The 24,508-nt window shown below is 43.6% G+C and overlaps 2 long non-coding RNA genes across 2 annotated transcripts; both read right to left on the reverse strand.

The window, feature by feature from the left end:
• Nucleotides 1–2,284: 2,284 nt before the first annotated feature.
• Nucleotides 2,285–5,898, reverse strand: LOC310854196. The gene is made up of 2 exons (XR_014568878.1): nt 5,685–5,898; nt 2,285–2,835 (listed from the first exon to the last, which is right to left on the reverse strand). It is a non-coding gene; the product is annotated as an uncharacterized lncRNA (long non-coding RNA).
• Nucleotides 5,899–19,874: 13,976 nt separating this feature from the next.
• On the reverse strand, nt 19,875–21,565 carry LOC310854053. Its single transcript, XR_014568849.1, has 3 exons — nt 21,503–21,565; nt 20,041–20,093; nt 19,875–19,947 (listed from the first exon to the last, which is right to left on the reverse strand). It is a non-coding gene; the product is annotated as an uncharacterized lncRNA (long non-coding RNA).
• Between the last annotated feature and the right edge of the window lie 2,943 nt (nt 21,566–24,508).

The following is a 24,508-nucleotide window of genomic DNA, read 5'->3' on the forward strand; positions in this document are numbered from 1 at the left end:
TAACCAATGACTAGTCTAAACCAAAAACTGTCTAAACTAAGTACAGCACCCGTGGGGTGTATACTTCGTTTAGACTAGTCATTGGTTAGACATGGGTTAAGGTTAGGTTTAGGTGTGCTGCCCCGTGGGAGGTTAGGTTTAGGGTGAGGGTTTGAGATAGGTTGTAGTTGTAGGACTAATGACGGGTCTAACCAATGACTAGTCTAAACTAACTAAGTATACTGTCTAAACCAAGTACTGCACCCGCTCAGGGACTGCAGATGATCATTAATCAGCATTGTCTGTCAAATAAATAACGTATCATAAAATGTCAGAATATAGCCACATGTCTATACATCAACCCTTCTGGACACTTGAAGCTGTCATGTTGTTGACTATTATGCCCATTGTTGATCCATACATGTGAAGAGTACTGAGGCCCCCTTTAACCCATCAGACAATGTCTCCATGTCACGTATACATCTCACATTAGGAACTATTCAGTTCTGTATGTTTACTTAAATTGGCCCACAGGAATAGGAATAGGTGTCAGTTCTCCTGTGTCTGATGAACTTTGTAAATCATGAACTGAGCTGTCAAACCACAGCCTGGGAACTGTACATGGTTGTGGGTACCTGCTTCCTCTTTGCTTCCGTTCTGCACAGCAACCAAGAACGTCTCTGTATCCTGTTTAGAGAGGACCTGCTTTTCACCCTGTTCGCGAACAGAACATTAAAGACCTTTTATTTGTACTTTAAACCTAGTCAGAGGCTGCATTTCTTCTTGTCAGATGGTAGTATTGTTTAGTCTTTAAACCTAGTCCGAGGCTGCATTTCTTCTTGTCAGATGGTAGTATTGTTTAGACTTTAAACCTAGTCTGAGGCTGCATTTCTTCTTGTCAGATGGTAGTATTGTTTAGTCTTTAAACCTAGTCTGAGGCTGCATTTCTTCTTGTCAGATGGTAGTATTGTTTAGACTTTAAACCTAGTCCGAGGCTGCATTACTTCTTGTCAGATGGTAGTATTGTTTAGTCTTTAAACCTAGTCCGAGGCTGCATTTCTTCTTGTCAGATGGTAGTATTGTTTAGACTTTAAACCTAGTCCGAGGCTGCATTTCTTCTTGTCAGATGGTAGTATTGTTTAGTCTTTAAACCTAGTCTGAGGCTGCATTTCTTCTTGTCAGATGCTAGTGTTGTTTAGTCTTTAAACCTAGTCCAAGGCTGCATTTCTTCTTGTCAGATGGTAGTATTGTTTAGTCTTTAAACCTAGTCCGAGGCTGCATTTCTTCTTGTCAGATGGTAGTATTGTTTAGACTTTAAACCTAGTCCGAGGCTGCATTTCGGCGGAGAATTTGGGATTCTTGCATATTTAATTTGCTGCGGTTTTCCTTCACACAGCTGTCATCCGCAGCAGTTGGAAACGCAGCAGGGGGGACCTTTATCAATGTGTTCCATTCATAAACTATAGCCTACACAGTGAAATCTATGGTGATAAAATTATACTCATAACGTGCAATTTGAGATGAAAGTTCCTACTCCCCAGTCCCCACACAGTGACAGCACTCCATGTTTACGGCACGCACAGACAGACAGAATATTCTGTAGGCTTAGGCTATAATACTATTACACTGCACTGCAGTGTTTATGTGTTTTCTTAAGCAATTGATTAATGTACTCATTTCGATCAGGGCTGCAGTCTCCTCATTCGACCACGTCTATCCACGGTAACGGGACTGTCGGAACATCTTTGCGCTGCGTAAAATATGCCTTCTCCGTCTCCAACTGTGTTCAGCTCCTCACCCGCCACATTGTTTGCTTCATTTCCTTTATTTACTGCGGATTGCATTCACACCTGCACCGAATCGTAATCAAGTGCGATTGGAAGCGAAACCCCCGTTTTTGCTCGGATTATAATGCGGTTCTTTGATACGCATTAGGATTCGAATGAGCCTTCACACCTGCCAAACGAAGTGCACTTTCTGAAAATGCGCAGCAGGATTCATTTTAATCGCAGCAAAGCTCTCTGGTGAGAATGTGACCTTAATGCTCATGGTTTACCGTCCGGTACCATTTCTTTCTACTCGGTCTGTGTCTCAGGCGGGCTGTGGACACTCAGAAACCACACCTTTTATTTAATGTGGGAACAATGGCTGCTATTATAGCAAGATAACTTTCCAGGAATAGAAAGATTATCCGATTATCGTGTCACTGGTAGGTGAGTTTCCGAACTGCCCACAGCCCTCCTATGAGACAGACCGAGTAGACGATTATAGTGAGAATGAATGAGGACCAATAATTACATCAAGATAAATTGAAAATGGGTGAATTTGCCAACTTTATTTATAGAGCACATTTTAAAACAACAGAGTTGACCAAAGTGCTGTACAGTTGGTTAAAATAAAAACAAATAAAAGCATAAAATGCAAACCCAATTAAACATTATACGTACGAACAACTCGAACCAAATCTGGGTTGAATGCCAACAAATAAAAAATAGTTTTAAAAAAACAGGCAGTGTTGGAAAGAAGTGCTTAAGACTGGTCTTAGGGACGACGAGGCCAGCCACCGCTCAGCTGACCTCAGTGACCTCCAAGGGACATATAGGTTAAGAAAAGTAGTCAAGAAGCACTAAATCAATTTAAAGATTTAAAAAGCAAACAATAAAACAATAAGATCTTTAAATGGATTCTAAAACACACCGGGATGCCAATGGAGGGAGTCCAGAATGGGGGTGATATGTTCTCACTTTAGAGTTCCCACTGAAAGGTGTGTGGCAGAATCTTGGACTAGTTGAAGGCAAGATAGGGAAGCTTGACTTACGCCAGTATAGAGGGCATTACAGTAGGCCTAGTCAAGGCCTAAGCTTGACTAACGCCAGTATAGAGGGCATTACAGTAGGCCTAGTCAAGGCCTAAGCTTGACTAACACCAGTATAGAGGGCATTACAGTAGGCCTAGTCAAGGCCTAAGCTTGACTAACGCCAGTATAGAAGGTATTACAGTAGGACTAGTCAAAGCCTAAGCTTGACTAACACCAGTATAGAGGGCATTACAGTAGGCCTAGTCAAGGCCATGACTAACGCCAGTATAGAGGGCATTACAGTAGGCCTAGTCAAGGCCTAAGCTTGACTAACACCAGTATAGAGGGCATTACAGTAGGCCTAGTCAAGGCCATGACTAACGCCAGTATAGAGGGCATTACAGTAGGCCTAGTCAAGGCCTAAGCTTGACTAACGCCAGTATAGAGGGCATTACAGTAGGCCTAGTCAAGGCCTAAGCTTGACTAACGCCAGTATAGAGGGCATTACAGTAGGCCTAGTCAAAGCCTAAGCTTGACTAACACCAGTATAGAGGGCATTACAGTAGGCCTAGTCAAGGCCATGACTAACACCAGTATAGAGGGCATTACAGTAGGCCTAGTCAAGGCCATGACTAACGCCAGTATAGAGGGCATTACAGTAGGCCTAGTCAAGGCCTAAGCTTGACTAACACCAGTATAGAGGGCATTACAGTAGGCCTAGTCAAGGCCATGACTAACGCCAGTATAGAGGGCATTACAGTAGGCCTAGTCAAGGCCTAAGCTTGACTAACACCAGTATAGAGGGCATTACAGTAGGCCTAGTCAAGGCCATGACTAACGCCAGTATAGAGGGCATTACAGTAGGCCTAGTCAAGGCCTAAGCTTGACTAACACCAGTATAGAGGGCATTACAGTAGACCAACCTAACCCTAACCTATACTAACACCATCCCAAACCCTAGTATAACCTAACCCTAACCTCACAGGCCATGGGTGATTTGTAACCCACATCATGGGTTACAAATAAAGATGCACCTTATTGGATAAGGATATGGGTGATTTGTAACCCACATCATGGGTTACAAATAAAGCTGCACCTTATTGGATAAGGATATAACGCCAGTATAGAGGGCATTACAGTAGGCCTAGTCAAGGCCTAAGCTTGACTAACACCAGTATAGAGGGCATTACAGTAGGCCTAGTCAAGGCCTAAACTTGACTAACGCCAGTATAGAGGGCATTACAGTAGGCCTAGTCAAGGCCTAAGCTTGACTAACGCCAGTATAGAGGGCATTACAGTAGGCCTAGACAAAGCCTAAGCTTGACTAACACCAGTATAGAGGGCATTACAGTAGGCCTAGTCAAGGCCTAAGCTTGACTAACACCAGTATAGAAGGCATTACAGTAGGCCTAGACAAAGCCTAAGCTTGACTAACACCAGTATAGAGGGCATTACAGTAGGCCTAGTCAAGGCCATGACTAACGCCAGTATAGAGGGCATTACAGTAGGCCTAGTCAAGGCCTAAGCTTGACTAACGCCAGTATAGAAGGTATTACAGTAGGACTAGTCAAAGCCTAAGCTTGACTAACACCAGTATAGAGGGCATTACAGTAGGCCTAGTCAAGGCCTAAGCTTGACTAACGCCAGTATAGAAGGTATTACAGTAGGACTAGTCAAAGCCTAAGCTTGACTAACACCAGTATAGAGGGCATTACAGTAGGCCTAGTCAAGGCCTAAGCTTGACTAACGCCAGTATAGAAGGTATTACAGTAGGACTAGTCAAAGCCTAAGCTTGACTAACACCAGTATAGAGGGCATTACAGTAGGCCTAGTCAAGGCCATGACTAACGCCAGTATAGAGGGCATTACAGTAGGCCTAGTCAAGGCCATGACTAACACCAGTATAGAGGGCATTACAGTAGACCAACCTAACCCTAACCCTAACCTATACTAACACCATCCCAAACCCTAGTATAACCTAACCCTAACCTCACAGGCCATGGGTGATTTGTAACCCACATCATGGGTTACAAATAAAGCTGCACCTTATTGGATAAGGATATGGGTGATTTGTAACCCACATCATGGGTTACAAATAAAGCTGCACCTTATTGGATAAGGATATAACGCCAGTATAGAGGGCATTACAGTAGGCCTAGTCAAGGCCTAAGCTTGACTAACACCAGTATAGAGGGCATTACAGTAGGCCTAGTAAAGGCCGAAGCTTGACTAACGCCAGTATAGAAGGCATTACAGTAGGCCTAGTCAAAGCCTAAGCTTGACTAACGCCAGTATAGAGGGCATTACAGTAGGCCTAGTCAAGGCCTAAGCTTGACTAACACCAGTATAGAAGGCATTACAGTAGGCCTAGTCAAAGCCTAAGCTTGACTAACGCCAGTATAGAGGGCATTACAGTAGGCCTAATCAAGGCCTAAGCTTGACTAACACCAGTATAGAGGGCATTACAGTAGGCCTAGTCAAGGCCTAAGCTTGACTAACACCAGTATAGAAGGCATTACAGTAGGCCTAGTCAAGGCCTAAGCTTGACTAACACCAGTATAGAGGGCATTACAGTAGGCCTAGTAAAGGCCGAAGCTTGACTAACGCCAGTATAGAAGGCATTACAGTAGGCCTAGTCAAAGCCTAAGCTTGACTAACGCCAGTATAGAGGGCATTACAGTAGGCCTAGTCAAGGCCTAAGCTTGACTAACACCAGTATAGAAGGCATTACAGTAGGCCTAGTCAAAGCCTAAGCTTGACTAACGCCAGTATAGAGGGCATTACAGTAGGCCTAATCAAGGCCTAAGCTTGACTAACACCAGTATAGAGGGCATTACAGTAGGCCTAATCAAGGCCTAAGCTTGACTAACGCCAGTATAGAGGGCATTACAGTAGGCCTAGTCAAAGCGAGTGGTAATACAATTGTATAACCAAGTGTCACTAAAAGACATTGACCTTGGATAACAGCGATAATTGGAAGAAGGCTGTTTCAAGAACGAAAGTCGGAGGTTCGAAGACGATCAGATACCGTCAAAGTCTTTGGGTTCCAGGGGGAGTATGGTTGCAAAGCTGAAACTTAACAGCATTTATCTGCTGTACAATACATTATGACACCAACGTTAGTTACGATATTGGAAGGTCGCTAGTTCGTATCCCCGGACCGGCACGTTAAAATTACCACCGCTGAAGTGCCCTTGAGCAAGGCATTGAACCCCTACCATGAAATGTTCTATGAGCAGGGCCTGGCTGTAAACAAGTTCTTGAGCTTAGTCCAGTTACCCTGGGTAAACATAGTACCTTTCCTTTCCTTAGTCCAGTTACCCTGGGTAAACATAGTACCTTTCCTTTCCTTTCCTTTAGTTCAGTTACCCTGGGTAAACATAGTACCTTTCCTTTCCTTTCCTTTAGTCCAGTTACCCTGGGTAAACATAGTACCTTTCCTTTCCTTAGTCCAGTTACCTTGGGTAAACATAGTACCTTTCCTTTCCTTAGTCCAGTTACCCTGGGTAAACATAGTACCTTTCCTTTCCTTAGTCCAGTTACCCTGGGTAAACATAGTACCTTTCCTTTCCTTAGTCCAGTTACCCTGGGTAAACATAGTACCTTTCCTTTCCTTAGTGTGCATGCGTATGTGTGTACTATAGTATTTAGTGGTGGAAAGAACAGTATATGCTTATAGGTACTGTACTTACAGTAAGTACAATTCTGAGGTATTTGTACTTGAGTATGTCCATTTTTCAGTACTTTTACTTCTACTCCACTACATTTCAGAGGCTACTTACTTTGTACATTTGCATTGGTATTACAAAACGTATACAGTAACCACTTCAACCCTACAGTAGAATACATTTCGGCCATTTGAAAATAGGCAGATCTACAAGCTCAGAATGCGCTGCAATGTCCACGCAGTGTGAGCTTATAGATCTGCTATATTCAAAATATAGCAGTTCACAATTAGGGATGGGTCCCATTAATCGATTACCGTTGATAGGACCCGAAATCGATTATGAAAATTAATAATCGATAATCGTTTTTTTCCCGTTTTATTTTTATGAAAATCTGTTGGAAAGGCAATATTGTCATCCAAACAGGACAGGGCTATAGGCCTACCAAAGTGTGCCTGGGATGTGTCTGTGTAGCTGCATGACTGAGAGGAGTGTGAGTGGAGATTGATTCCAATCAAGATACAGGTTTGGAGGATTTAGCAGGTGTTGGGAATTTACCTAATCAGGCCTAGGCTGGGGTTGCTATGGTGATCAATTGGATCAACAGTGGTCCAGGGACCACCAGTGGTCCTCATTTAAAAGATGGAGTTAGTAACCAAATGGACCCTTATTAACTCTCAAGAGTTACAATTATTGTTAATCAACTACATCAGGGGTTCCCAAACTGTTTTGACTTAGATACCCCTTGGGGGGAAGATTTTCATTTTGGACACATTTACACATCCCTATTCACAATATGAACACTTAAAATGGGACATTCTGCAAAATCTGAACTTGTACTTTTGTTACTCTAAGTACAGTACATTTTAATGCCAATATGTTTGTACTTTTACTCGAGTACATTTTGAATTGTACTTAATACGTAGTATAGTACATTGAGTAGTTCTACATTGCAGTATTTAACCCATTTTGGTGTTAGCATTATGTCATGCTTTAGCTATTGAAAAATAGCAGATCTACAAGCTCATAGCGCGCCACCGAGTGGCGCGCTACGAGCTTGTAGGTCTGCTATTTTTGAAAAAGCAAATAGCGACTGACATAGAAGACATTTTTGATCTGATCTCAGGTCAGAAGGGGTTAATACTCCACCACTGGTTATGACCCAGACGGGGAATCAAATCACCTGTTGGAGAAACTGGCAGCTATTCATCCCCAAAAATGCAGGGTAGACATTTCTGTGTTAATGCTTTTTAAACTGCTCACTGCCTTCTGGGGCGGTTTTATTTTATTATTTTACATTGGCAACGTACAGTAGGCTATATTATGTAAAACAAAAACCTTTATTTTGATTTAGGACGTCATATGAAAGTTAATCAAAAAGGCATGTTCAAATTGGTATAGCGTGGCTATGGTCCAACCTCCCGTTAAGCCATTCTGACCTGAGATCAGATTCATACGAGGTTTCCACTGGACACTACACTGGTCTGATTAACCCATTCTGACCTGAGATCAGATTCTAAAAATGTCAGTCGTTCTTCGATTTTTCAAAAAATAGCAGACCTACAAGCTCGTAGCGCGCCACTCGGTGGCGCGCTATGAGCTTGTAGATCTGCTATTTTTCAATAGCTAAAGCATAACATGATGCCAACACCAAAATGGGTTCCCGTTCATGTTGCTGTATTCCCTTTAAAATTTGCATGTGAACTGTGTTGCGGGAGGTTTTATATATATAGTATATAAGATAATAATGGCTCATTAGCTGTTATGAATTATGGAAATGTGTTTTTTCATACCAGTTAGTTGTTAACAGCTTTGTTCTCTCAGCAACCATCAATGACCTGGAAGGAAGTGAAGCTTACAGCTCAGGAAGCAGTTTCTCAATATAATATATAGTGTAGGGCACCCTCTGGTGGGAACAACATGCAACGACACCTATAAATATTTTAAACGTTTGAAAACTTGTGAAATGGGACTTTCTGAATACTGAGTGTACTTTCTATACTTTTGGTACTTTAAGTACATTTATATACTTTTGTACTTTTACTCAAGTAACCTTTGACCTTTGACCAGTAGTAACCTCTTCTAATAAACCATGTTTACTGAAGAGACGTTACTGACCCGAGTCTCACCGTCCATCCATCTTCAACCGCTTATCCGTAGTCGGGTCACGGGGGCAACAGCTCCACCAGAGTGCTCCCAGACTTCCCTCTCCACAGCAAACTGTAGTAACTTCCTCCTGGGGGATCCCGAGACGTTCCAAGGCCAGTGAGTCGATGTGTTTCCTCCAACTGCACCGTGGTCTGCCCCGGGGTCTCCTCCCAGTGGGACGTGGTCCTTGGTCTTCCCCCAGGGGTCTCCTCCCAGTGGGACGTGGTCCTTGGTCTGCCCCGGGGTCTCCTCCCAGTGGGACGTGGTCCTTGGTCTGCCCCGGGGGTCTCCTCCCAGTGGGACGTGGTCCTTGGTCTGCCCCGGGGTCTCCTCCCAGTGGGACGTGGTCCTTGGTCTGCCCCGGGGTCTCCTCCCAGTGGGACGTGGTCCTTGGTCTGCCCCGGGGGTCTCCTCCCAGTGGGACGTGATCCTTGGTCTGCCCCGGGGTCTCCTCCCAGTGGGACGTGGTCCTTGGTCTTCCCCCGGGGTCTCCTCCCAGTGGGACGTGGTCCTTGGTCTGCCCCGGGGTCTCCTCCCAGTCGGACGTGCCTCGAGGACCTCCCTAGGGAGACGCCCGAAATGCATCCTAACCAGATTGCCCTTGTGACTGATCGTGTGACTAAACTTCTCACCCTATATCTAAGGGAGATGAACTTCTCACCCTATTTCTAAGGGAGATTAACTTCTCACCCTATATCTAAGGGAGATTAACTTCTCACCCTATTTCTAAGGGAGATGCCAGCCACCCGTCAATTAAACTCATTTTATTTTATCCTAGAGCATGTATGAAATAAATGGCAGAGCTGAAATAAACATGTACATTCTTAAACATGTAGCTAGGTGTAATGTTAAGAGTCCACAGAAGACATGTAAATATGAAATAAATGCTTAAACATGTAGCTATAGGTGTAATGTTAAGAGTCCACAGAAGACATGTAAATATGAAATAAATGCTTAAACATGTAGCTAGGTGTAATGTTAAGAGTCCACAGAAGACATGTAAATATGAAATAAATGCTTAAACATGTAGCTAGGTGTAATGTTAAGAGTCCACAGAAGTGAACCTTTCAAGCCTGTTTTCTCAACTCGCCATTTCTCTGCAAGACATTACTCTATAAGCCATATCTCCACAACTGGTGGGTCAAACTGAACAACCAATATGTCAATTGAAGTCAGTCCCTGCTTTCACACGACATGAAAAAAACGAAAGTAATGACTTACTGTGTGTCACGTTTGGTCACATATATTGTCATGACAACACTATGAATATCAATAAAGTACAATATCAGACGTTCAATAATCAGTTTATTGAACAAATAAACACTTTTACAAAATGTGATCATCAGAATAATGAATATGAACGATCAGACAATAACATCAGAATTATCCCACTACCAGAATCACAAGAGGGTCGACCTGGTGTCTGTTTTTTCCCCTCTGTGGCGCTAGAGCCAGACCGACCGCAGGCCGTCCAGCTTCTAGTCTGAATAATGAGAATAATATGGAATCAATATTAAAATCAAAAGAAAACAAAAGAAAACCAAACAATGGAATGACTGACAATGATTCAACAGATGAACAATGAATGATCTGAATGTCATTAACCCATTTTGGGCGGGAACCCCTTTTGGTGTTAGCATTATGTAATGCTTTAGCCATTGAAAAATAGCAGATCTACAAGCTCATAGCGCGCCACCGAGTGGCGCGCTACGAGCTTGTAGGTCTGCTATTTTTAGAAAAACGAAGAACGACTGACGTAGAAACATAGCTTTTTCAGAGAACTGGCAGGATGTATAAGACATTTTTAGAATCTGATCTCAGGTCAGAATGTCATTAAAGAACGAATGCAGACATTTAGCAGATGTTTGAATCCAGAGTGATGATTTACAAAGTCCACCATGGGAGTAAACTACATGCAAGTCTACTCGACCAATCAACACGCTCACAGCAGGAAAAAAAAAAGGAGGGGTGCCGAGTAGGGAACCCTGTGGGACCCCCGTCAGTAAAGTCAACAGGGTTTCAGTGGTTCAGTATAAAGGTTTAGATACAATAAAAAAGGTTCTAAAACATGTTTTTGGCCCACGCAGGGACCACTTGGAGGGGAGAAATATTTACAAGTACCCCTTCATCCTCATCCTCATCCTTCATCCTCATCCTCGTCCTTCATCCTCATCCTTCATCCTCCATCCTCATCCTCATCCTCATCCTCATCCTCATCCTCATCCTTCATCCTCATCCTTCATCCTTCATCATCCACCGATGAACATCTCACAACCTTACATTTAGACGCCACTGGAACGGCTTGTATTAAAAACCTTTCAATCAAAGTAATGTCATAGTCAAACAGAAACCACTACCTCAGGGCTAGGAGGTCACGTTGGCCCAAAGGGGTCTGGACTGCCCCCCCCCCAAAAAAGATATCCATCTCATATGTACAACTGACACAACATAACTGACTATTCATCTCATATGTACAACTGACACAACATAACTGACTATTCATCTCATATGTACAACTGACACAACAAAACTGACTATTCATCTCATATGTACAACTGACGCATCATAACTGACTATTCATCTCATATGTACAACTGACACAACATAACTGACTATTCGACTTCGGAGTCTGAGTCGAGACCAGATTTCAAAGTCTTTCTTTTTTTTTCTCATTTTCATCTTCAAGATGCTGTGACAATAGCCTGTTTTACTAACTCGCATGCAGAGCTTGTAGATCTGATATTTTCAAATATCTGATGTAGAGGTTAAAGTGGTTGAACTGAAGTTGTTGCTATAATAATTTAACTCATTCACTGCTGTCTGCCAAGGACAACTTTTTCTCTTTTTTTGAGCCCCTCCTATAAACAGCTTTTGTTCTCACACGTCTCATATTTGCCATTGACAATGAAAGCAGAACTTATTAGGACAAATATCCGCCAAATATGACGTAAACTTGTCGCATCACAAACATTAAATGCCATTGACAATGAAGGGGAAGTTTACGTGATATGTAGGCTAACCAATCACATAAATGCAGTTGTTAATGACGTGATGTATAATGATTGTTACTAAAACATACGTTTGGTGTGAATTAAAATAAGATCAACGCCTTCAAAATAAAAGACTGACTGAAAGGACAAAATAAGGGGCAAAATAAATCTATAGCAGTGAATGAGTGAGACCCTCTGGAACCCCCTGAAGGACCCCTGGGGGTCCCCGGACCACACTGTGAGAACCACAGCCATAGAGAGACACACACACACACACACACACACACACACACACACACACACACACACACACACACACACACACACCAGTGTTGATGTCGTAGACTAAAACTAAGAGGAAAAATGTTCGTCGAACACCTTCTTCCACTGACGAAAACTAAACAGAAACTAAATGAAAACTAAGCTACGATGACTAAAACTAAGACTAAATATACTGACAATATCGTCAACAAATGAAAACTAGACTAAAATGTTAGGAAGAGACTATAGTGGACAAGAGATCCAGTACAAGTCATTTTACACTTGGTTGCTGAGATCACGTTGAAAATAGCAGATCTACAAGCTCACAATGCGTCGCAGCGCGACTCGTTCTGAGCTTGTAGATCGGCTATTTTCAGCAAGTGTAAAAACAGTCATTACGACGGCATCAAGGCCCGCCAAAATACATTTTAGTCGACTAAATCACCTGTAGATTTAGTCGACTAAAACTAAAACATTCCAGCTGACTAAAATGGGTCTAAAACTAAATTGAAACTATTCAAAAGTCTATGACTGAAACAAAAATATGCTGCCAAAAACGACACACACACACACACACACACACACACACACACACACACACACACACACACACACACACACACACACACACACACACACACACACACACACACACACACACACACACACACACACACACACACACACACACACACACACACACACACACACACACAGTTCCAGGGGGTCCTAAGAGCAAAATGATAAATAAATCTAACCTAAAATAACTTTAACCTAAATACATCACTATTCCAAATTAGCAGATCTACACAATGGCAGATCTACAAGCTCGTAGCTTGTATCTGCTTGTTGAAAACAAATCCTCTCTGATGTCAGTGTGTCTCTGCTTGTCTTATTTATGATGACGTCACAATGCTGTCAGTCTGAGTCAATATGTCCAAATATGGAGTTCTATGATGTCACCACGAGTCAGTCATGTCCAAATATGGAGTTCTAGGATGTCAAAGTGTCCACTATTAGGCAACAGTGGTAACCATGACAACATGGACTCACCCAAACATGTTGAGTAACCATGGCGACCTGAAGTCACATGGAGACTATCTATCTCTGCTCACACAGAGACACAGAGGAGTCAGAGAACAACCTAAAACCAGCGTAGAGCGGTTGAGTGAAGGTGCTCTGGAAGGTGTACAGGTGAGTCAGAGTGTCCTCTAACACTCTGTAGAAGGACAGAGTCCCAGCGGGACGGTCCAGATAGACTGCTACTCTGTTGGAGCCAGAGGGACGGATAGGAAGGGCAGTCCTCGTACTATTGTGTCTGACAGAGTAATAGTCACCCTGCTGACCATCACCACAGTACAGACACCAGGAATGTTCATTCCCTCCAAGATGACCGTCCTCACCGCGTCCTTTCCTACCGATGTCTCCGTCAGTCACTCCTATCTGAACCCCTCCACTGAACTGTACCTCACTGTAGCAGCGTTCATCTAGACTCTCTGAACTCAGAACCTGATCCCAGTAATCAAACCTGTCAGGATGGTCAGGATATGAATGACTCGGACCACCCCGGGTCACCTTCCTGTTGTTCTCAGACAGAGAGAGGAGACAGTATGCTGTGTTTGTGTCCAGAGTGAGACGCTGGAAATCTGATGAGAAAACAACACAGTACACATTAAATACATCATTCACTGAGACGCACGCACATGCACACACGCACGCACACATGCACGCACGCACGCACACGCACACACACACACGCACACGGTCACACACACACACGCACGCACACGGTCACACACACACACACACACACACACACACACACACACACACACACACGGTCACACACACACACACGGTCACACGCACACAGTCACACACACACACGGTCACACACGGTCACACGCACACTTAAAAAAGCAGATGTACAAGCTTGCAGTGCGCCACGCAATGATGCGCTGTGAGCTTGTAGATCTACTATTTTTAAACAGCCAACGTATAAAATATGGAAAAAGTGTTTAAAATGAGAGAGAGAGAGAGAGAGAGAGAGAGACAGACAGACAGACAGACAGACAGACAGACAGACAGACAGACAGACAGACAGACAGACAGACAGACAGACAGACAGACAGACAGACAGACAGACAGACAGACAGACAGACAGACAGACAGACAGACAGACTCACATCTCGTATGGAGGTGAGGATCATTCCATTGTTCTCCTCCATGAATCACTCTGTAGGAAGGAGAACATCACTTTGTTTAGTAATATATTAATAGAACTTATAATCAGTGTTTAACCCATTTTGACCTGGGAACGATTCTGCAAATGTCTTCTAAATCCTGACTGTTTTCTGGAAAAAGCTGTTTTTCTATGTCAGTCACACTTTCATGTCACTTTTCATGATTCATCAAAAATAGCAGACCTACAAGCTTGTCAGTCAGTCAGTCTAGCCAGTCAGTTATATAGCCAGTCAGTTATATAGCCAGTCAGCCAGTTAGCCAGCCAGCCAGTTATATAGCCAGTCAGTTATATAGCCAGTCAGTCAGTCAGCTAGCCAGCCAGCCAGCCAGTTAGCCAGTCAGTTATATAGCCAGTCAGTTATAGCCAGTCAGTCAGTCATCCAGTCAGCCTGCCTGCCAGCCAGATAGCCAGTTAGCCAGCCAGCCAGCCAGTTAGCCAGAAAGTTATATAGCCAGTCAGTTATATAGCCAGTCAGCCAGCCAGCCAGTCAGTTAGCCAGTCAGTTATATAGCCAGTCAGTCAGTCAGCCAGTCAGCCTGCCTGCCAGCCAGATAGCCAGGGGCCAGCTTGGGGGCTTTCTCAAGAGGAATATCTGCCTCTACCAGAGCCTTTATAAAATACAACACAAACGTCTTCCTCTCAGCAGTACATGGGCCTTGGAGAGGCAGGCAGCCAGGGTTTCAGTCTATAGATCGTACTGCAAAACTAAGACAATTTGTTAAAACCCTAGCATCCCTATTCTGAGGGTAACATTAGTCGAAAATAGCAGATCTACAAGTTCACAAACGATGCCTCATGCTGCGACTAAGTGGGCGTCTAAAAATACTGAACATGAATCCAACAGAACACTATCGTGGACACCAAAACAGAGTGGGCACTAGGGAAAGGTGCATGGGCAGACTGGGCACCATGCAGGGAAAGGTAGGCACCAAAACAGAGTGGGCACTAGGGAAAGGAGGGCAGACTGGGCACCAGGGAAAGCTAGGCACCAAAACAGAGTGGGCACTAGGGAAAGGAGGGCAGACTGGGCACCAGGGCAAGCTATCTATGAAATCTATTGAAAAGTTTAATCTGCAACAAAATTTTATATGGGGTCCCTGGCTCCTGCTTCATCTCTCTCAGCTAAAGGTTTTCTCTCAATTCAATTCAAATTAGCTTTATTGCCTGGCATGAGAAAACATTGCCAAAGCAAAAGTGGACACAGTACTATTCTACTCACTGGAGAGCCTTCAGTCCAGAGAACTGCTGCAGTGCTGGACCGTTTAGGACGTTGAAACGCAGGTCCAGTTCTTGGAGATGGAGGGATGGATGAGAACGTAGAGCTGAGGCCAGAACTTCACAGCATCTCTCCGACAGCCAGCAGTTCATCAGTCTAGATAAAAAAATCAAACATTACATATTACATTATGCCTGGATAGAGAAGCATATATTACATTATGCCTATGGGTAGAGAAGATAGCCATTTATTAATGCAGTGTTTTCTGTTCTGCCAGGGCACCCTAACCCTTTCATAGTAAAAACCATTAAATAAACAAGGAAAATACAAAGATTTGAAGTTTTGAAGTTTGTAGGTGAAAGTATGAAACATAAATTATGCAAATATTGCGTGGGTGCGTGCGTGTCTGTCTGTATACAGCTAATCTCCGGCACCGTTAACCCGGTCGATGCCACATTTTGCACACACTCCCTGGATGCCAACGATGAACCTCTGTCAAAAGATTTCCAGAAATCGTTACACACTATCTCTATAGTCATGTGTTCAAGACGAATCTGTCCGATATTTCATATTCCATCCTAATTGGCTAACATTGACTTTCAAAGTTTGCAGGATTGGCCCGTTTTCAACGAAACGTGCAATTTACGTGAAATCTTTCACATACGTTCCTACTAGGCTGAGGGATATATCCCACTGTTATAGCGCCACCAACAGGTGGAATTTAGCAAAACACATTTTTGGAACAAAATGCCTCAAATCATCCAATTGCCATCAAAGGCATAAGAAGAAATGTCACCCTTTTCACATTGGCCTATTATAGCGCCACCAGGAGGCCACAACCTGACCTGGCCTGGTAGAGACCTGTCCCCCGAGGGGCACTTTATCTAGTTCAACATGCTGTCAATCATATTCACACTCTTCTAATAAGGTCTCACTACTGTATTCATATAACATTTACATTCTGCTAAATTAATCTGACCTGAGAGTCTCCAGACAACAGTGAGGGCTCTTCAGTCCAGCACACAGCAGATCCAGTGAAGCAGATCCAGATTCCTGGCTCAGGTCGTTGTAACTCACGTCCAGATGTTTTAAATGTGAAGGATTGGAGCTGAGAGCTGAAGCCACAACTCCAAAGTGTGTCTCACTGAGGCCACATCCAACAAGTCTGTAAATACACAATAAATACATCATCTGACATTATTTAAACAAATCATACAACAGGTATAGTTCCGACCAGACAATCTGATTGGTTGAAATAGGCTCTCTGGCTGTGCTCAAATTAGCATGACAGCTACCAGCTCAGCAGAGCCTGCTAAGCTATAGCGGCTAGGCTATCTGTGTGCGTGCGTTCCTGCCTCCGTGTGCCTGCGTGTGCGTGTGTTACTAACCTTGCTTTTTTGAAGATCCTCACAGTTGGGATGAGTCTCTGTCGCCCCGCCTGGTCTGTGTTGTATTTGTCCAGGTCCAACTCTTCCAGAACCTCCTCTGACATCTGCAGAATGGAGGCGAGAGCTGAACACTGGGTCTCAGAGAGTTTCTTCCCTGAGCTGCTTTCTGACTCCAGGTACTGTTGGATCCCCTGACTTACTGACGGGTCGTTCATCTCCATCAGACATTGGAAGATGTTGATGCATCTGTCAGGAGAGCAGTCACGGACATTCATCTCCTTCAGGTTGTTGATGGCTCTCTGGATCTCCTCTGGACTGTTCTTTGTCTTACCCAGCAGGCCTCCTAACAGACTCTGGTTGGACTGCAGTGAGAGACCATGAAGGAAGCGGACAAAGAGGTCCAGGTGGCCACTCTCACTCTTCAGGGATTTTTCCATGGCTCTCTGCAGGAAGTCATCCAAGGTCATTTCTTTTCTTCCTCCCAGGAATGTCTTCAGTACCTTCTTCTTCTGTGTGAAACAGTGGAACAGGTAGACTGCAGCCATGAACTCCTGGATGCTCAGGTGAACAAAGCAGTAGACTGTTTTCTGGTAAGAAGCACCGTCTACTCTGAAGAATGATGTGCACATGCCTGACTTTAGCACGGCCTTGTTCACATCAAGACCACAGGCTTCCAGGTCTTTCTGGTAGAACAGGATCTGATCTTCGATCAGTTGGTTAAATGCCAACTCGCCCAGCTTCAGAATGAACCGTTTTTCTGCCTTCGTGAGCTTCTCTTTTCTCTTTTTCGTCATCTTGCCTGATTTACCATACTTCTTCTCCATCTGCTTCATCATAGCCATCAGGAATTCACAGTACATCTGAGCCAGGGTCTCAGGGAGCTGGTCTTCCATGTTTCTGTGCTGCACAACAAAAGCAAGGATCCAACAGAAGACTGGGATTTCACACATAGTGGAGAGGATCTTTGATTTCTTGATGTGTGAGATGATTAAGCTGGTCATCATGTTGGCCTTGTCCTCATCATTGAAGATCTTCATGAACCTCTTCTTGAAGTACTCCCTCTTCTGGTCATCTGTGATGAACCCTCTTATTTCTGTCATCCTGTCAACAAGGTTCAGTCGATCAGGGATCTGATCCACTGCTGCAGGCCGTGAGGTGATCCAGATGCGAGCGGAGGGAAGCAGTTCACCCTTGATCAGGTTTACAATCAGCTCCTTGACCGGCAGGGATACCTCAACATTCGTGATGATGGAATCTTTCTCGAAATCCAACGGAATCCTGTTTTCATCGAGCCCATCAATCATGAACATGACTTTGCAGGGACATGTTTTGTAGTTGTTTGACTCCTGCACGATTCTGAAGATGTCATTCAGTGCTTCTTCCGTAATCCCTCTGGTTTCCTTGACACATTCGTGAAGTAGCTTCACCAGAGAAAGGCTTTCTCCCTCGAGAAGATTTAACTGGCGGAACGTCAATGGGAACACGAGATGGGGGTCTCGGGGGAAACGGTCCATGGTCCAGTCGTGAATAAATTTGTGTAAGAGGAAGGATTTTCCAATTCCTGCGACACCAACAGTGAGCACTACTCTTTCATTTATTCCAGAATTATACAATTCCCAGAGTTGGATTGGTTCGTCCAGTCCTGCCCTGTTCATCTCCATCTGTCTGACCTCATGATACCTGTGCATGCTTGTGAAGCTGGTGTTTATGTTGTAGATCGGGACACAGACATCGTCAAACTTCATCTTGGACTCATTGTCCAATTTAACACATAGATATGCGTCATTCATCTTGTTCTGAAGCGTGCGTTCGTAGCCTGCTATTTTCACCAACAGATCTGTAATGAACAAAGCAATTCTTAAACAGCTTCAGGAGAAAGAGATCTGCCAGATCAAGCTCTACAAAACAATATAACATTTAGCGTTTCAATCTTTCTTTTCAATAACATGTTTGTTAACAATGTTGTTAAACTCCAAGTCTGGCAGAATTAACTATGGACCTTCTGATTCCCAGCCGTGCGCGCACGCACGCACACGCACACAGTCAGCTCACCTTCAGCTGCTCCTGTAGACATTGCACTTGACATTGGTGGGTCAGCGGCTGTAGCTCCATGCTGGTCTGATGTCAGAAAAGACAAAAGTCCAAAGTAAGAGCTTGAACAAATCTACAAGCTCACACTATTAAATATAAAAGGTTTTAAAGTTAAATCTGACTTCCCTAAGCCTGCAGTGCAGACACCCTGTTACATGTATTTTTCGGTAATATCGGTTATCAGCCATAACAGCAACATTAAATTGGCTATTTGTTCCAAAACGTTTTCACTTGTTTAATCCCAAAGGGGATTTATCTTTATTTGTTTAAAAGGATCCCTGGCCAGACAAATATGCCTTAAAACACTATACTTGCCCTCTATATCTAAAGAAATAAAAACACCTTAAATATTTTTATTTCTTTCATAAATAGAGAATCTTTCACTCAATAGGAACTGCTCCTGTCCAAGTTAAGGATGTCATATGACATACTGTATGTCCATGTGTGGTCCAGCCCCAGGGAATGTATGGAGTGAACACAACTATAATAAATATCTTTGTCTAACTGTGAGGCACGCACGCACGCACACACACACACACACACACACACACACACACGCACGCACGCACGCACGCACGCACGCACGCACAAAACTTACCTCTCAGTTTGGCAGCTCTCTCTCGTCTTGCCTTCTCTTCTAAAGCTGAGATGTGAGACAGTGATTGGTCAGAGTGGAGACACATCATCATATTGGGTCCGTCTCCGTGTGTGTGTGTGTGTGTGTGTGTGTGTGTGTGTGTGTGTGTGTGTGTGTGTGTTACATTAGACATTAAGATTAAGAACTTTTCATGCTTTCAATGAATTATGCAGTCAAACAAAGTAGACGTTACATCCACCTGGCACAACAAATACAATTAAGCGCCTTTTCTTTACTTTCTTACCTGGCAGCGCAGCAGAAGGATTCCATTCCTTGAGTTGTGGATACGTGACGAGAATCTCTGGATCTTTGAGAAGTGTAAGGAACTGAGATGAAGCTCCCTCTCCTCTACTAATCACTGCATCAATAAGTTTAATACAAGCCTTTTCTCGCTGTTCTATATCCATCAGGTGATTATAAATTCTTGTATCAATAATTCCCTCACATTGAGCATGCTGTAGAATGAGGAGATCTGATCTGAGCCACTTGATCAGTTCCACCTTGTTGGCCACCAATATGTCCACAGAGCCCTATAGGATGAGTAGCAGGTAGTATTATTTTCAATATGCAAATAAGTGTAACAATGGACCTTATTTTGAGCTGCTATTTGCCAGTAAACCAACCTGTAGAGGATCTCCGTGAGAGGAAGCCATGGTCTTCTCTGGACGAGGCACAGCTGTTGAACAAAGAAGAAATGTAACCTTTTCTCATTGGAGGGAGTGTAAACTCCACCTCATTGGACAGAACTCACTGGTCCTCATTCACAACGGCGTGTACGCTCATAACGTGACATTACGTGAGCGGAGCGTGAGTGGACAGGCATTTACGTGGATTCCCACATTGCGTGGGAATTCATGGCCATCTCCGTGAACTTGACGGTGACGTTGGTTGGTCGGAAACTCTGCACATAGCTACACCAGCTCTCATGGTAGTGTAAAGGCCATACGCTTGCGTAGAAGGCTTTAGTCTTCATGCTGAATCAATAAAAGGTTCCCAAATCTCAGATACAATATGTAGGCATGTGTCCCCATCATTGGTCAGCACATAAACAAATGATATAGCCTATATAAAAGCCAAGTATCACTTGTGTATGCCTATATGCATGCATTCTAGAGGCCCGACTGGCTTTTAGCTCCAATGCATTCTATGGTTCACAGACATGCCGGTCTGACAGACAGACAGCAGTCCACATTATGGCATCAGTGCGTGCAATTTGGCCAGTCATAGTTTTAAGCCAGCTCACCTTAATTCATTATAATATGGGCAACTGTAGCTGTGTAGGCTGTAGGCTACTACATTGATCTCATCATGAGGTCAATGTTTGGTGCCAAATGTCCCGCGAATCATTTTAATATGACGACATCATGAAATGAACCTGCACTGACAAAGAGGATCTGACAAAGAGGATATAGGCTACCCGCCGTATATGATTGACATTTTAAATAGCTATATGCCTACGTGTCCATGATCAGAACAAATCCATTTGTTCACTGATGTATATAATTTAAAGCTTGGGAATCCTGCAGGCTATGATGACGTATTTCGATATTTCCTGTTGCCTTATATTGTGTAGAATGGATGTGGATGTTCAATCTAACCAGGCGAATCGCTTGGGAAAAATGCGGAAAGGATACACTCGGCGATCCGCACAAATGAAGTGATTACACCAGCTTCCCTGAATAACACGGGATATATCCCGATTTCATTACGCATCTGTTTACGCATCATTTCCACTGTGGCGTATTTCTCCTTTGTGACTGAGGACCACTGGGTCTAAATGTGTGTAAACTCCACATCAATGGACAGAACTCACTGGTCCTCATTCACAAAGGAGAAATACGCCAGAGTGTAAAGGTGTAAAGGTGATGCGTATTGATATCGTATTCATCCGAACGTTGAAGCTACGAATTTGCTACGAAAACACACACACACACACACACACACACACACACACACACACACACACACACACACACACACACACACACACACACACACACACACACACACACACACACACACACACACACACACACACACACACACACACACACACACACACACACAGTCACACACTCAGCTCACCTTCAGCTGCTCCTGTAGACGTTGCACTTGACATTGGTGGGTCAGCGGCTGTAGCTCCATGCTCTGATGTCAGAAAAGACAAAAGTACAAATAAGAGCTTGAACAGATCTACAAGCTCACAATATTAAATATAAAAGGTTTTAAAGTTAAATCTGACTTCCCTAAGCCTGCAGTGCAGACACCCTGTTACATGTATTTTTCAGAATGGACAAAATTATTATAATTTTTCAATACAGAATGAGATCATATCGACATCGGTAATATCGGTTATATCGGCCATAAGAGCAATGAATTATATCGGATGTCGATATCGGCCAAAATGTCTCATCGGCACATCCCTAATAGAGTCAATAATCAGTTTATAAGACATCTATTCATAGACTCAACATAGCTGAGAACAGTTGAATCAGGGGAGGATTATCCAACGATCCTGTTGGGCCCAGGCCCAGGGGCCTCTGAGCTAGGAGGGGCCCCCCTAGCTCACGGGCCCCCCTAGCTCAGGGGCCCCCCTAGCTCAGGGGCCCCCTATAGCTCAGGGGCCCCCCTAGCTCAGGGGCCCCCCTAGCTCAGGGGCCCCCAAAAACGGAAACGTTAATGACAGTTATTAACTTTGCACTTTTTTTTGTCAGTAATGGGCTTATTCATTCATGTCAAAAAAATAACCCAAAAAGTCAAAAACCATCGTGTTTAAAACCCTCAGTTTATCCAGAAGGCTTCCAGGGGGAGGTCTCCAAAAACAACATATCCACGTATTACAACAATGAGGGGATCTATTTAGATACATTGTCCTATAGATTATATATAATGTTATTATGTTATCTACTAAATGGGATAACACTTGTCTGTATCAGGGCTGGACTGGGACTAAAGTTCGGCCTGGTCATTTTCCACGCAAATTTGGCCCCGACCGGCCGGCCCACCACAACCAGCGCGCAGATAGCAGAAACTCTACCGCCCGCTCCGTCGAGGCACACACAAACAAACAAGCCCCTAATAATACCACCACTTTTACAGAACAAAATAGCATGGCACTGGCAGAATGGCATGCCGTCGCAGCCCACCGGGAATATGCCCGGTAGGTCCTGTGACCTGTCCGGCCCTGGACTGTATGGTCCTTTAAGTATGTATTACTAGTGTTAGGCCTTACCTGGCTGGGACATTATATACCCATTATACAATTATTCTTCAAATTTATTTGTCTTTTTGGTATTCTTTTTTTTGCAATTGCTTGCTGTCAATACTGCTGAAATGAAGGTGAATGTCAATACTGCTGAAATGAAGGTGAATGTCAATACTGCTGAAATGAAGGTGAATGTCAATACTGCTGAAATGAAGGTGAATGTCAGTTCTACGTCATAATTATGGGTGTGCTCTGTGTAAAGAACAAACAAACAAAAACATCTCTGCTTCGGGGAGGGGAGGTGGGGGGGCTTTCTAGTCATAGTCAATACTCAGTTTATAAGACAACTATTCATAGTCAATAATCAGTTTATAAGACATCTATTCATAGTCAATAATCAGTTTATAAGACATCTATTCATAGAGACAATAATCAGTTTATAAGACATCTATTCATAGACAATAATCAGTTTATAAAACATAATCAGCTCACCTTTAGCTCTGCCTGGAGCTTTACGCTGGAGATGAACATAGAAGAGAACAGATTAGATGAGACACACAAACAACTAAGGAGGCCTTTCTGTTGTTTTGAGGGGCGCTGGCCCGTCCTATGTGTCCAGCTTTGAGGGTTTGTGTAAACGCAAACATTGTGTAAACACAAACATTGAATGCCATTACAATTTACAATGTAGGCCTTTATCAGACGCTCTTAATCCAGAGCGATTTACAGTAAGCAAGAACAAAGGCATGGTAATACATCATACATACAATTACATACAATAAAAGGTCATCATAAATCATATACATAAGTTAGGAAGCTAACTGGCTCGCACCAGGCTGGGGGCCGAGTCAAGGTTGACTAGAGCTAAATTCCAATACCGCAACTTTCACACTCGCTCACTCCCCTCGCGTCCTCCACTCACTCCTCGGCTCCGCCCCCAGCGAGGAGGAGAGGAGGAGGAGAGGATTCGATGCGAGGACAGAGTGGTGGTCGAATTTTCCTCTAGAATCGGAATGTACTATGCTGTCATTTCAAAGCGACGGCACATTCCGCGATCACTAATGACGTGCATCAATTCAATTAAATTCAAAGGGCTTTATTGGCATGGGATTACATACGTTAACATTGCCAAAGCAAAAGTGGTGGAACAATACAGTGTCACACAGCTGGATCACTGGAACTCCGAACAGAGCCGTACAGTCTACAGAATAGACAATTTATCATTTTGTGCATGTAACCGAGGCCAATGTGTATGTATTGGTAACATGTGCAAGGCAAGGCTATTTATTCCTGAAATAGTGAATAAGCGCCAGGATGCGCACACGTATAAATCACCCCCCCCTCCTCCGACGGTCTTTGCAAATAACGGACAATATAACAGGAATTAGGTATAGTCTCTCTGACTTACATATTCAGTTCAGTCCACATATAAATAAATACATTTTTGTCACCGTCATTCATAGCAGTGCCAGTCTGTGCATTCAGGCATACACAGAGAGAAATTAACTATAGCTTTTGAGGTGCGCACAATATAGCCGGCCTAATTTATATATCCTACTTTGCTTATATCACACAACGCAATAAAGCCATGGCTTGTTGTGGTCCTTTCACTTTCACATATGTAGGCTAGATAGGCTATACTTTATCATTCTGAAGCTCTATTCATTCAGCGAAAATGTGTCTCTTCAACAAACAGCAAAGCTTTTAGTGTGTGCACGCACGCACGCACAGTGTGTCACTGGAGAAGGAAAAAAACATGTACACGTGATGCGGAAATCCGCCGCGAGGAGACAAAATACCCCACGAGCCTCCACTCGACTCCACTCTCCTCCTCGATGGAGCACTTTAACAATTGGAACGTTAACCATTTCCGGGTCACGCTGGAA

This window comes from Protomyctophum parallelum, assembly GCF_964188405.1.
Source record: "Protomyctophum parallelum genome assembly, chromosome: 23".
NCBI lineage: Eukaryota > Metazoa > Chordata > Actinopteri > Myctophiformes > Myctophidae > Protomyctophum > Protomyctophum parallelum.